The sequence below is a fragment of the Littorina saxatilis genome, linkage group LG5 (genome assembly GCF_037325665.1).
Source record: "Littorina saxatilis isolate snail1 linkage group LG5, US_GU_Lsax_2.0, whole genome shotgun sequence".
NCBI classification, from domain to species: Eukaryota; Metazoa; Mollusca; class Gastropoda; order Littorinimorpha; family Littorinidae; genus Littorina; species Littorina saxatilis.
The window spans coordinates 29,148,903-29,162,749 of record NC_090249.1 but is presented as its reverse complement, the minus strand read 5'-3'; the positions used below and the strand labels follow the sequence as shown (position 1 = coordinate 29,162,749).

Genomic DNA, 13,847 nt, shown 5'->3' with positions numbered 1-13,847 from the left:
TATCCTTCCCAGCGCAACTACTACCCCGCTCTTCTTGTCAATTTCACTGCCTATGCCATGAGCGGTGGACTGACGATGATACGAGTATACGGTCTTGCTGCGTTGCATTGCGTTCAGTTTCATTCTGTGAGTTCGACAGCTACTTGACTAAATGTTGTATTTTCGCCTTACGCGACTTGTTACATTTAGTCAAGTTTTGACTAAATGTTTTAACGTAGAGGGGGGAATCGAGACGAGGGTCGTGGTGTATGTGCGTGTGTCTGTCTGTGTGTGTGAGTGTGTGTGTGTAGAGCGATTCAGACTAAACTACTGGACCGATCTTTATGAAATTTGACATGAGAGTTCCTGGGTATGAAATCCCCGAACATTTTTTTCATTTTTTTGATAAATGTCTTTGATGACGTCATATCCGGCTTTTCGTGAAAGTTGAGGCGGCACTGTCACGCCCTCATTTTGCAACCAAATTGGTTGAAATTTTGGTCAAGTAATCTTCGACGAAGCCCGGACTTCGGTATTGCATTTCAGCTTGGTGGCTTAAAAATTAATTAATGACTTTGGTCATCAGTTAATAATCTGAAAATTGTAAAAAAAAATAAAAATTTATAAAACGATCCAAATTTACGTTTATCTTATTCTCCATCATTTGCTGATTCCAAAAACATATAAATATGTTATATTCGGATTAAAAACAAGCTCTGAAAATTAAATATATAAAAATTATTATCAAAATTAAATTTTCCAAATCAATTTAAAAACACTTTCATCTTATTCCTTGTCGGTTCCTGATTCCAAAAACATATAGATATGATATGTTTGGATTAAAAAACACGCTCAGAAAGTTAAAACGAAGAGAGGTACAGAAAAGCGTGCTATCCTTCCCAGCGCAACTACTACCCCGCTCTTCTTGTCAATACACCACTAAACAGTTCCGACGTTTACATGGAACAAAGAAGGAAAATCACGTGACCGCACAGACGCCTCTCATTGGCTGCGTCATTTTTTCGAGGAAACAAATCGTCTGCAACACAGCTTTGCGTATGTTCTGCGACTGACGAGTCAGACACTTGTGTTTATTTTGTTGTTTTGTCGATGTAAATTCAGCGATTATCGATTTTAACAATGGCATGTCACTGCCCGATGATTGATTGTGACAACGGAAGCTACCGTCTTCAAAATGGAAAGCTAAACTTTGCAAAATTCACCAGGTTCCACACGAGTCTGTGCTGTTCATTCCAACCACCGTTCAGGTAAGCGCAACACTGTAACAGTTCTTGATCAACTTATTTTATTGCCTGACATTCATGCGATTTATTGTTTTTTTCTGCAAATTCCATAGCATGATTACAAAACCGTTTAGCTAGACCTGCATTTATACAGCTTTGAACGTTACAAAAGCTGCACACCGGCACTGCATGAAATACTTGTTTGAATCTGCCGTGCCGGCATGAGATCAAAAAATGTGGCTCACTTTCTGTGTCAGTGTGTTTCCGTTTCTTGTTTTTTTTGTTTTACTTCATGTTGTTAGAGCATGGCTGTGATTAAAAAGCAATAAAAAATTGCTTTGTAGAGCCATAAATTGTAAAATCTGATATGCATCTGTCTGTTTTCAACAGCTTGCATCCGCATCCAACACACAAGAAGAACCCAGCACAAGCTTTTTTTTCACCTGCAAGGGTTTGTTCTCAACACTTTCTTGATGGCACACCAACTGCAGAGAACTCTTTCCCAACACAAAACTTGGGATACCCTGGATTTCAACACAGAGTAAGTTTGTTTTTTAAATAACTTTCTTGTTATATTTTGTGTGTGTACGCAGTAAAGAAGATGGGAAGGTGTTGAATGTATTTGTTCACACATGCTGTTCCTAGTATCACTATGATGTGTCTTACAGCTTGAGTGATTTAATTGACTTTTCGTCTGTTCGTGTGTTTTGAAATCTGAACAAGAATGAATATCAATCAATATCAATATATGAGGCTTATGAATGTGGGAAGCCAAGCTAAGTTTTATGTGGGTGGTTTGTTTCCAGAGTGCGATTTGATCAACATTAGGAGAGCTCTCCATAGAAGCCAAAGGAACAAAAACAAGTGTACCGGGGGATTCACAGGGGGAGTTCTGTATTGCACTGAAAATGACTACAGTGGGTCCAAATGACCACCTTTATAAGTTGAAGTTGGGGGCATTGAACCCAAACGGACAACATATGTGGAGAACCCTGCATGAAGATGTAATACTACCATAAATACTGACAGAATGAACCCTGTTTGGCAATGTTTCAGACAGCTAGAGTGCTGATAGACATACCCCGACCTGAGCACCGGCTAGGCAGAAGAAAATGGGCAATGCGAGATCTGGAATTCCAGTTTGAGACGTGCCAGGCCCAAGGATCATCAAGGGAGAGGAATGGTGCAGCTAGTTGATTGCCAGACAAGTGTGACTCTAGCCCTGAACAAGACCCATTCACAACAGAAACATTTCTGGGTGCTCTTGTTTTTGCTTATTTGTTGATAGTTTTTTTTGTATAAGCAGATGCCAACTTAATGCACACCCGTTATGCACAATCTTATTGCAATGATTAAGCTGACTAAGGAGAACAATAGACTGATGTTCAAACTACAGATTGCAAACATGGCAAAGAAAAAGAACGCAGACAGGAAAAATCCATGGTTATTCAGAAATCTGATTTCTCGCAGAACATATCATATTGCACTGGTATAGCCACGACCAGTCTCTTACAATTAATTCATGGTTTTAGTGTCACCCTTTGCAACAAGAAGATGGCAGGAAAAAGTCAAAAATTCTAAAAAGACAAGAATTTTTAGCGATCAACCAATGAGTATTGACCCTAAACGTTATAGTATAGATGAGATGTTGTTTATGCAACAGAGACGAGGCTTAGACCTTCAGGATCTAGCCTATCGGTTTCGCTAATATAGGTAGAATAAAGTACTACATGTCACCAGAGTGGCCAAGAGCAACCTTAAACAATTTACTGGTTTGTTTTCATTTGTTTGAATGTTTCTCTCTTCTTCCTGAGCACAGTCTTCTCTCCATAATTTTCATGTCCCCTGTGCATACCATAACATGTTCTGAGGAAAAATGTTTGTTTGGCTCACTTTCTGTGTGTGTCTATTGATGTTTGTATGATGCAATGAGTGTGTCAGAACAAAATCTGAGTTCTCGTACTTTGAAAGGGAGAATGAGAGACAAGACAAAGCATTACAGCACAAAGTCAAACATATCAGCACTTGCAAACAAAATGCACACAATACAGTCAGCTCAAAAAACTTTACTTATGTTGATAAACGTTATCACTAGCAGCAGATCAAATCTGATGACTTCATCCACTTGGCAATGAACATATTGGGAAGAAAGATATCTAGTTTTATATATTTATATATATATATATATATACCAAAAACACAAATGTAGTACAGTAAAAGTCATATCTATAATGGTGTACACAGGAGCCTTCCTTTTCAGAACTCCAAACAATAATCTGATAAAAAAAAAAATCCACTACAGAAAAAGAGGGAGTCTTAAAATGTAGGAAAATTTACATAGGTTTTGACAAGACAAACATTCATATTTTAGATGCGACCCACCCTACTACCTTTCAGGCTGAAAACTTACAGAAATGAAGCAGCTGTTCAACAATGTTGCTCTGCCCATTACATGTGTAACGAGTAGAGCTTAATGCCTGGATCTGGCAAAGCTTTTACATGAGTTGACAAATTGTTGAAATTATTAGAGTCGTCAGGATTGTTTACTTTGTGGAAGGGTTGCTCTCCTTGTTTATCTGTGTGGTTTCATAGTTAAGAGGAAAAAGCTGTTTTGTTAATACCGCTTTCCCTACTTCTACTAGTTCCTCCTCCTAAGTGCATCCTGTTGCTGCCTGTATCAAAACGGGCAATTGGATTACTTTGGGAACAGGAGGTTGTGATGGCTGGCTCTGGGTAACAGGTGGTTGTGATGGCTGACTCTTGGAGACAGGTAGAAGTCTCTTTCTGGTTTTGACAAAGATGCAATCAGGGGCTTCCTCCTCCAAAATGACTTGCAGCCTGTTGCATATGGTCAAAACACTGCCAAAAGGGAGAAAAAAAGAAAATAATCAATATGAGAAAGAGAAAGGAGACAACAACTTTTACTAAAGCATCATTTAGGACAATTTACCAAGTTGTACATAACAAATTGCTCACAAATTTGAGTGCAACTTGCATGAAGAGCATTGCAAAATTAAGACAGTTGCAGGGATGGCCAGATCTCAAAATCTTAACTTGCCAGACAGGTGAGTCATTTCAAGAAAGTCCAGTCCACCAAAAAGAATTGCTTGCCGGGTACAAACCACAGTTGCTATAACTGCATTGTTTATATAACGTTTTGAAACTAGAGTATACAACCAGAAGTGTTGCATTTGACGAGAATTTTCACTAGCCAACCAGGCGAGTTGCCAAGCGGTTTTAACTAGCACAGCGGATTTTTTGTACTCGCCCCTGGCCATTAGTCAGATGATTTGATCATCCCTGAATTTAGAAAGTCGGTTCAGTCATTGCTGATTAACTGTATCACTATCAGTATCACTGCACTTTTCAAAAATTATATGTATATGACAGCGACAGGCATAATTTTAGTGTGTATTAATACTAGTATGCTGGTTTTTCAGATTTTGACACATTCCCTGTTCACTGAAACCAAAATGTTGTTAGGCTGCACTGCCATCTTGCAATTCAACTTGAACCATTCTCTTTTTCAAAAGTAAAGTGCAAATATGACTTATTTAAAAAAGTAGAGAGGTTTCCTACCTGTAAGCCTTTCCTCCTTAAAACTCGTTGACGAGGCGATGCATGAGGTCGAGCTCACACTCACAGGCAGCCGGCGATGAAGACGCTTGGCCACAGGAATCGCCCATCTTGCTGCCTTTCAATCCAGTTGTGATGATGAATGGATCAGGATAAAGCACCCCTTTCACATACAACTTCTGCTTGTACTCCCGAAGAAGCACCCTCTCTGCATTTTCTGCTTCACGGTCGACAGGAATCCCATCTCCCAAGTTCCAAAGCAGGAAAAGCTCTAAAACAAAAAGGCCTTGAGATCAAATCACAGTTTTTCGCACCTGTGGAAGGCATTCTTTTTCCCCCTCATCACCATTTTGTATGTAAACGTACAAAATACTCACTGACTCAGCCTGAGGTAAGCTTAGCAGCTATACAAACTGGCAGTGGCAACTTAGTATGCATGTTTGTTGTTTCTTATCTTACCCACACGTCAGATTGAAAATGGAAAACTTTTGCATACACTATCGCAACATGTAGCCTATGCATCACGAATCGGAATATAGTTATGCTTCATAGTAAGTTAGATTCCGTGGACAGATCAACGGCACTTATTCAAGTTTTTGACTTTAATCAACTGAAAAGTTAAGCGTATCTGAAGAGAGAGCACTTACTAAGTTACTGTTAGTGTTACAACTTACAGGGCGGAAAACCGGTCTTGGGAATGAACAACACATCGCATCATTGCAAAGAGTAAATAACGAAAGAAATAAAACTTACCTAGCTACAAGTTCCTCGTGTGCACCTTCCACACTCGTTTTCCGTACACACGACAAGGTTTTCGATGCTTCAGTGCTCCACAGTCGCACCTTCTGGATGGAAATCTCGCTCAAATCGCACATGTTTCAAGTTGCTGAGAAGCTAGCACGACGCGTTGTTTACTCGAAAAAATGCTACGCATGCGCACTGTCGCAATGGCCGCGGAACTGTTTAGTGGTGTAATTACACCACTAAACAGTTCCGACGTTTACATGGAACAAAGAAGGAAAATCACGTGACCGCACAGACGCCTCTCATTGGCTGCGTCATTTTTTCGAGGAAACAAATCGTCTGCAACACAGCTTTGCGTATGTTCTGCGACTGACGAGTCAGACACTTGTGTTTATTTTGTTGTTTTGTCGATGTAAATTCAGCGATTATCGATTTTAACAATGGCATGTCACTGCCCGATGATTGATTGTGACAACGGAAGCTACCGTCTTCAAAATGGAAAGCTAAACTTTGCAAAATTCACCAGGTTCCACACGAGTCTGTGCTGTTCATGCCAACCACCGTTCAGGTAAGCGCAACACTGTAACAGTTCTTGATCAACTTATTTTATTGCCTGACATTCATGCGATTTATTGTTTTTTTCTGCAAATTCCATAGCATGATTACAAAACCGTTTAGCTAGACCTGCATTTATACAGCTTTGAACGTTACAAAAGCTGCACACCGGCACTGCATGAAATACTTGTTTGAATCTGCCGTGCATGAGATCAAAAAATGTGGCTCACTTTCTGTGTCAGTGTGTTTCCGTTTCTTGTTTTTTTTGTTTTACTTCATGTTGTTAGAGCATGGCTGTGATTAAAAAGCAATAAAAATTGCTTTGTAGAGCCATAAATTGTTAAATCTGATATGCATCTGTCTGTTTTCAACAGCTTGCATCCGCATCCAACACACAAGAAGAACCCAGCACAAGCTTTTTTTTTCACCTGCAAGGGTTTGTTCTCAACACTTTCTTGATGGCACACCAACTGCAGAGAACTCTTTCCCAACACAAAACTTGGGATACCCTGGATTTCAACACAGAGTAAGTTTTTTTTTTAAATAACTTTCTTGTTATATTTTGTGTGTGTACGCAGTAAAGAAGATGGTAAGGTGTTGAATGTATTTGTTCACACATGCTGTTCCTAGTATCACTATGATGTGTCTGTGCCTTACAGCTTGAGTGATTTAATTGACTTTTCGTCTGTTCGTGTGTTTTGAAATCTGAACAAGAATGAATATCAATCAATATCAATATATGAGGCTTATGAATGTGGGAAGCCAAGCTAAGTTTTATGTGGGTGGTTTGTTTCCAGAGTGCGATTTGATCAACATTAGGAGAGCTCTCCATAGAAGCCAAAGGAACAAAAACAAGTGTACCGGGGAATTCACAGGGGGAGTTCTGTATTGCACTGAAAATGACTACAGTGGGTCCAAATGACCACCTTTATAAGTTGAAGTTGGGGGCATTGAACCCAAACGGACAACATATGTGGAGAACCCTGCATGAAGATGTAATACTACCATAAATACTGACAGAATGAACCCTGTTTGGCAATGTTTCAGACAGCAAGAGTGCTGATAGACATACCCCGACCAGAGCACCGGCTAGGCAGAAGAAAATGGGCAATGCGAGATCTGGAATTCCAGTTTGAGACGTGCCAGGCCCAAGGATCATCAAGGGAGAGGAATGGTGCAGCTAGTTGATTGCCAGAAAAGTGTGACTCTAGCCCTGAACAAGACCCATTCACAACAGAAACATTTCTGGGTGCTCTTGTTTTTGCTTATTTGTTGATAGTTTTTTTTGTATAAGCAGATGCCAACTTAATGCACACCCGTTATGCACAATCTTATTGCAATGATTAAGCTGACTAAGGAGAACAATAGACTGATGTTCAAACTACAGATTGCAAACATGGCAAAGAAAAAGAACGCAGACAGGAAAAATCCATGGTTATTCAGAAATCTGATTTCTCGCAGAACATATCATATTGCACTGGTATAGCCACGACCAGTCTCTTACAATTAATTCATGGTTTTAGTGTCACCCTTTGCAACAAGAAGATGGCAGGAAAAAGTCAAAAATTCTAAAAAGACAAGAATTTTTAGCGATCAACCAATGAGTATTGACCCTAAACGTTATAGTATAGATGAGATGTTGTTTATGCAACAGAGACGAGGATTAGACCTTCAGGATCTAGCCTATCGGTTTCGCTAATATAGGTAGAATAAAGTACTACATGTCACCAGAGTGGCCAAGAGCAACCTTAAACAATTTACTGGTTTGTTTTCATTTGTTTGAATGTTTCTCTCTTCTTCCTGCGCACAGTCTTCTCTCCATAATTTTCATGTCCCCTGTGCATACCATAACATGTTCTGAGGAAAAATGTTTGTTTGGCTCACTTTCTGTGTGTGTCTTTATTGATGTTTGTATGATGCAATGAGTGTGTCAGAACAAAATCTGAGTTCTCGTACTTTGAAAGGGAGAATGAGAGACAAGACAAAGCATTACAGCACAAAGTCAAACATATCAGCACTTGCAAACAAAATGCACACAATACAGTCAGCTCAAAAAACTTTACTTATGTTGATAAACGTTATCACTAGCAGCAGATCAAATCTGATGACTTCATCCACTTGGCAATGAACATATTGGGAAGACAGATATCTAGTTTTATATATTTATATATATATATATACCAAAAACACAAATGTAGTACAGTAAAAGTCATATCTATAATGGTGTACACAGGAGCCTTCCTTTTCAGAACTCCAAACAATAATCTGATAAAAAAAAAAAAATCCACTACAGAAAAAGAGGGAGTCTTAAAATGTAGGAAAATTAACATAGGTTTTGACAAGACAAACATTTATATTTTAGATGCGACCCACCCTACTACCTTTCAGGCTGAAAACTTACAGAAATGAAGCAGCTGTTCAACAATGTTGCTCTGCCCATTACATGTGTAACGAGTAGAGCTTAATGCCTGGATCTGGCAAAGCTTTTACATGAGTTGACAAATTGTTGAAATTATTAGAGTCGTCAGGATTGTTTACTTTGTGGAAGGGTTGCTCTCCTTGTTTATCTGTGTGGTTTCATAGTTAAGAGGAAAAAGCTGTTTTGTTAATACCGCTTTCCCTACTTCTACTAGTTCCTCCTCCTAAGTGCATCCTGTTGCTGCCTGTATCAAAACGGGCAACAGGATTGGATTACTTTGGGAACAGGAGGTTGTGATGGCTGGCTCTGGGTAACAGGTGGTTGTGATGGCTGACTCTTGGAGACAGGTAGAAGTCTCTTTCTGGTTTTGACAAAGATGCAATCAGGGGCTTCCTCCTCCAAAATGACTTGCAGCCTGTTGCATATGGTCAAAACACTGCCAAAAGGGAGAAAAAAAGAAAATAATCAATATGAGAAAGAGAAAGGAGACAACAACTTTTACTAAAGCATCATTTAGGACAATTTACCAAGTTGTACATAACAAATTGCTCACAAATTTGAGTGCAACTTGCATGAAGAGCATTGCAAAATTAAGACAGTTGCAGGGATGGCCAGATCTCAAAATCTTAACTTGCCAGACAGGTGAGTCATTTCAAGAAAGTCCAGTCCACCAAAAAGAATTGCTTGCCGGGTACAAACCACAGTTGCTATAACTGCATTGTTTATATAACGTTTTGAAACTAGAGTATACAACCAGAAGTGTTGCATTTGACGAGAATTTTCACTAGCCAACCAGGCGAGTTGCCAAGCGGTTTTAACTAGCACAGCGGATTTTTTGTACTCGCCCCTGGCCATTAGTCAGATGATTTGATCATCCCTGAATTTAGAAAGTCGGTTCAGTCATTGCTGATTAACTGTATCACTATCAGTATCACTGCACTTTTCAAAAATTATATGTATATGACAGCGACAGGCATAATTTTAGTGTGTATTAATACTAGTATGCTGGTTTTTCAGATTTTGACACATTCCCTGTTCACTGAAACCAAAATGTTGTTAGGCTGCACTGCCATCTTGCAATTCAACTTGAACCATTCTTTTTTTCAAAAGTAAAGTGCAAATATGACTTATTTAAAAAAGTAGAGAGGTTTCCTACCTGTAAGCCTTTCCTCCTTAAAACTCGTTGACGAGGCGATGCATGAGGTCGAGCTCACACTCACAGGCAGCCGGCGATGAAGACGCTTGGCCACAGGAATCGCCCATCTTGCTGCCTTTCAATCCCGCAGTTGTGATGATGAATGGATCAGGATAAAGCACCCCTTTCACATACAACTTCTGCTTGTACTCCCGAAGAAGCACCCTCTCTGCATTTTCTGCTTCACGGTCGACAGGAATCCCATCTCCCAAGTTCCAAAGCAGGAAAAGCTCTAAAACAAAAAGGCCTTGAGATCAAATCACAGTTTTTCGCACCTGTGGAAGGCATTCTTTTTCCCCCTCATCACCATTTTGTATGTAAACGTACAAAATACTCACTGACTCAGCCTGAGGTAAGCTTAGCAGCTATACAAACTGGCAGTGGCAACTTAGTATGCATGTTTGTTGTTTCTTATCTTACCCACACGTCAGATTGAAAATGGAAAACTTTTGCATACACTATCGCAACGGGTAGGGTAATTCTATGCCACGGACTGCCCCGGACTGCCCCGGACTGCCCCAGACTGCCCCGGACTGCCCCGGACATGCCCCGGACTGCCCCAGACCCCGTACCTGCCCCGGACAGTGTGTGTGTGTGTGTGTGTGTGTCTGTGTGTGTGTGTCTGTGTGCATGGTGTGTGTGTGTCTGTGTGCATGGTGTGTGTGTGTCCGTGTGTGTGTGTGTGAAGTCAAGTCAAAATCTTCTTTAATGAGGAATACGGAATAAGTTAATACAAACATTTGTCCATCAGATCCTATAACAAAAGAAAACGTAAGCAAAGGAGATAATAAGCACAAAAGGCAGTAACTATATGGTGAGGTGAGAGAGAGGGAGAGAGAGAGGGAGAGAGAGAGAGAAAGAGAGAGGTGTGCCTATCTAGTAGATTTCTCGCTTCGCTTTCGCTTTCGTTGACATGGTTTTTTGGACTTTGTGGGCGTGCTGTTGATGGTGATGATGTGATTCACCGAAGTCACTGTTCCGACTCGGCGCGCAGGCCGCAGAAGCATTCTCAGTTTCTGCTTTTGGTGGTCTGCGGACAATCTGTCCCAATCGTCTGGAGTCATCAAAAGGTGTGCATGAGTTTGGGCAAGGACATACTCCCCCATCCCCAACAACGCTCGCTGAGGCTCCGCATTCTGCGTGAGAACCAGATTCCGTATCAAATCGACCAGCTGAGGCAGCTGTTGGGGGGTCCAACGAACCAAGTGTTTCAGCACAGCATTGAGACATTCAGCGTTGTTGTTGGTCAGTCCAGGTTGTCGTTGGCAGGCACCCATCCCAGTACAGTTTTAGGACGTTGTCATGTAATTGACCTGACAATTTGGTGAGGTAGGACTCGTCCTCAGATGGCCATTGGTCGGCTGCCCTTGCCAGTCGCAGGTCAAAATCTGCCATGTTTTTGGATGTGCTCACACCTTTTTCTCCGAACATCAAGTCTACCAGTTTGATTCGCTTCCTGGTATCCAGCCCCACTTTGTCGCGGAGATGCCTTGTCAAGTTCTTTTTCAGGTGCAGAGTGCACAAGGCATGTCTGCAGTTTGGAAATGCAGCTTTAACCGCTCTGGTCAAACCCTTCTCATCATCAGTACCAACAACCATTTGTGGTGGTGTGGTTGTACCTGGGTCCATGAGCGCAGCCGAGACAGTCGACAAAAAATAAAAGTAGTCCTCGAATGTGCTGCTCGAGTGCATATACACAGGTCCTATGTAAATAGGTGCACTGTCTGTTCGTTCATTAAGCAACGAAACGTTTTTGAAATTCAGTGCTGTGACTAGCAGGTCTCCCAAATAGGTTTTATCAACTCCCAACACAGTCGTTCCTCTGCCACAGAATGCTCTGATTTTTTGCATCTGCTCCTCGTGGTAGAGTATAAGTGACGGTGATATTGCTGGGCCGCTCATTTTATACTGTATCGCCTGTAGAATATCACGGACACTGGTGATATTTGTCAGACTCAGCATTTGGTCTGCCAGGTTTCCCTTTGGAGTGGCTTGTAGCCCGTCTTGCCTTTCCCGCTCCTTCCGCTGCTTCTTCTTGATTTGTTGTTTGTTTCGAGGCTGAAGATCTACAGGCTGTCCCTGGCTCTGGCTTACCATCTTGGTGTAAAGAACGTTGGGCGGCAGGTGTCGATTGGCAGCTATCTCCTCCATCACTGTCCCTGACGTGCGGATATAGGTACCTTTGTTGTTTTTTCTGTTGCCATGCGCCTGTATGATGCCCTTCCATGTGCCCTTGTACTCGATGACTGCCACCTTCAGGCTTTCGTCGGTGACTAAATGGGCTGGGCCCTGCTCCACCCAGGTGACCCGACGACTATACTTCGGATCGGCCGCCAAAGTAGAGTAATATCTTGTCAGTACTATCACATCACCGGGTTCAGGTTGAGGGTCGTACGGTACTTTCGTACGACGACCTTCAACCTGAACCTCCCTACATAACTGGCCTTGATGTAAAAAGCCCTTTCGTAGTTGACCATTTGGCAGTTCAAAAAAGTAGTTCTTCTTGTTGCTGCATGTCGACCAGGCGCCACAGTCGTCCTCGTATCTGTTGCGGTCCTCTCTTTTGCGGCGCTCTACGTTGTCAGAGTTTGATATCAGCAGAGCGATGTTTTCTTTGGGTCCCCTGGGGATGCATAACAGACCGCCGTCTGATCCATCCTTGAGGATTCGTAGGACCTCTTCGGTGGTTATAAAGTTCTCGTTTTCCAACCCAATCCAACTTATTCCGTATTCCTCATTAAAGAAGATTTGACTTGACTTCACACACACACACACGGACACACACACACCATGCACACAGACACACACACACACAGACACACACACACACACAGACAGACACACACACACACACACTGTCCGGGGCAGGTACGGGGTCTGGGGCAGTCCGGGGCATGTCCGGGGCAGTCTGGGGCAGTCCGGGGCAGTCCGGGGCAGTCTGGGGCAGTCCGGGGCAGTCCGGGGCATAGAATTACCCTACCGATCGCAACATGTAGCCTATGCATCACGAATCGGAATATAGTTATGCTTCATAATAAGTTAGATTCCGTGGACAGATCAACGGCACTTATTCAAGTTTTTGACTTTAATCAACTGAAAAGTTAAGCGTATCTCAGTGAAGAGAGAGCACTTACTAAGTTACTGTTAGTGTTACAACTTACAGGGCGGAAAACCGGTCTTGGGAATGAACAACACATCGCATCATTGCAAAGAGTAAATAACGAAAGAAATAAAACTTACCTAGCTACAAGTTCCTCGTGTGCACCTTCCACACTCGTTTTCCGTACACACGACAAGGTTTTCGATGCTTCAGTGCTCCACAGTCGCACCTTCTGGATGGAAATCTCGCTCAAATCGCACATGTTTCAAGTTGCTGAGAAGCTAGCACGACGCGTTGTTTACTCGAAAAAATGCTACGCATGCGCACTGTCGCAATGGCCGCGGAACTGTTTAGTGGTGTATTTCACTGCCTATGCCGTGAGCGGTGGACTGACGATGCTACGAGTGTACGGTCTTGCTGCGTTGCATTGCGTTCAGTTTCATTCTGTGAGTTCGACAGCTACTTGACTAAATGTTGTATTTTCGCCTTACGCGACTTGTTATCATCTAATCCGCTATTTATTTATTTATCAAAATTTTCAGTGCCGGAAAAATGCCGGCCGTGTGACCCGCCTGTTAATCTTCTGAGTCCTTCTTCGCTTGAATTATTAATTAAAATACATGTATATATGTTTCTCAAAGTAAATGACAGGAGCCCCGCCGACAGACTGACACAGCCTGCCTACACTGACCGCACAGACACTCACGCGCGCTTGCGTGCGCACTCAAATCATACACACACGTACGTACACACACACGCACGGGAGCAACACCGGGAGGACCCCCCCGCGGGTTAGGGGGAAGAATTTACCCGATGCTCCCCAGCATGTCGAGAGGCGACTAACGGATTCTGTTTCTCTTTTTACCCTTGTTAAGTGTTTCTTGTATAGAATATAGTCAATTTTTGTAAAGATTTTAGTCAAGCAGTATGTAAGAAATGTTAAGTCCTTTGTACTGGAAACTTGCATTCTCCCAGTAAGGTAATATATTGTACTACGTTGCAAGCCCCTGGAGCAAATTTTTGATTAGTGCTTTT

The 13,847-nt window shown here is 42.0% G+C and overlaps 4 long non-coding RNA genes across 6 annotated transcripts; 2 read left to right on the top strand and 2 right to left on the bottom strand.

The window, feature by feature from the left end:
* Positions 1-912: 912 nt before the first annotated feature.
* Positions 913-3,383, top strand: LOC138966805 (uncharacterized). Its single transcript, XR_011455768.1, has 3 exons — positions 913-1,247; positions 1,614-1,764; positions 2,280-3,383. It is a non-coding gene; the product is annotated as an uncharacterized lncRNA (long non-coding RNA).
* A 7-nt stretch (positions 3,384-3,390) lies between these two features.
* Positions 3,391-5,772, bottom strand: LOC138966801 (uncharacterized). The gene is made up of 3 exons (XR_011455763.1): positions 5,553-5,772; positions 4,803-5,070; positions 3,391-4,082 (listed from the first exon to the last, which is right to left on the bottom strand). It is a non-coding gene; the product is annotated as an uncharacterized lncRNA (long non-coding RNA).
* Positions 5,773-5,782: 10 nt separating this feature from the next.
* On the top strand, positions 5,783-7,830 carry LOC138966804 (uncharacterized). Its single transcript, XR_011455767.1, has 3 exons — positions 5,783-6,111; positions 6,473-6,624; positions 7,146-7,830. It is a non-coding gene; the product is annotated as an uncharacterized lncRNA (long non-coding RNA).
* A 377-nt stretch (positions 7,831-8,207) lies between these two features.
* Positions 8,208-13,181, bottom strand: LOC138966803 (uncharacterized). 3 transcript variants are annotated; one of them, XR_011455764.1, is made up of 3 exons: positions 12,953-13,181; positions 9,674-9,944; positions 8,208-8,953 (listed from the first exon to the last, which is right to left on the bottom strand). It is a non-coding gene; the product is annotated as an uncharacterized lncRNA (long non-coding RNA). The 3 variants fall into 3 exon arrangements; XR_011455765.1 differs by lacking the exon at positions 12,953-13,181 and adding an exon at positions 10,047-10,140; XR_011455766.1 differs by lacking the exon at positions 12,953-13,181 and adding an exon at positions 10,051-10,135.
* Between the last annotated feature and the right edge of the window lie 666 nt (positions 13,182-13,847).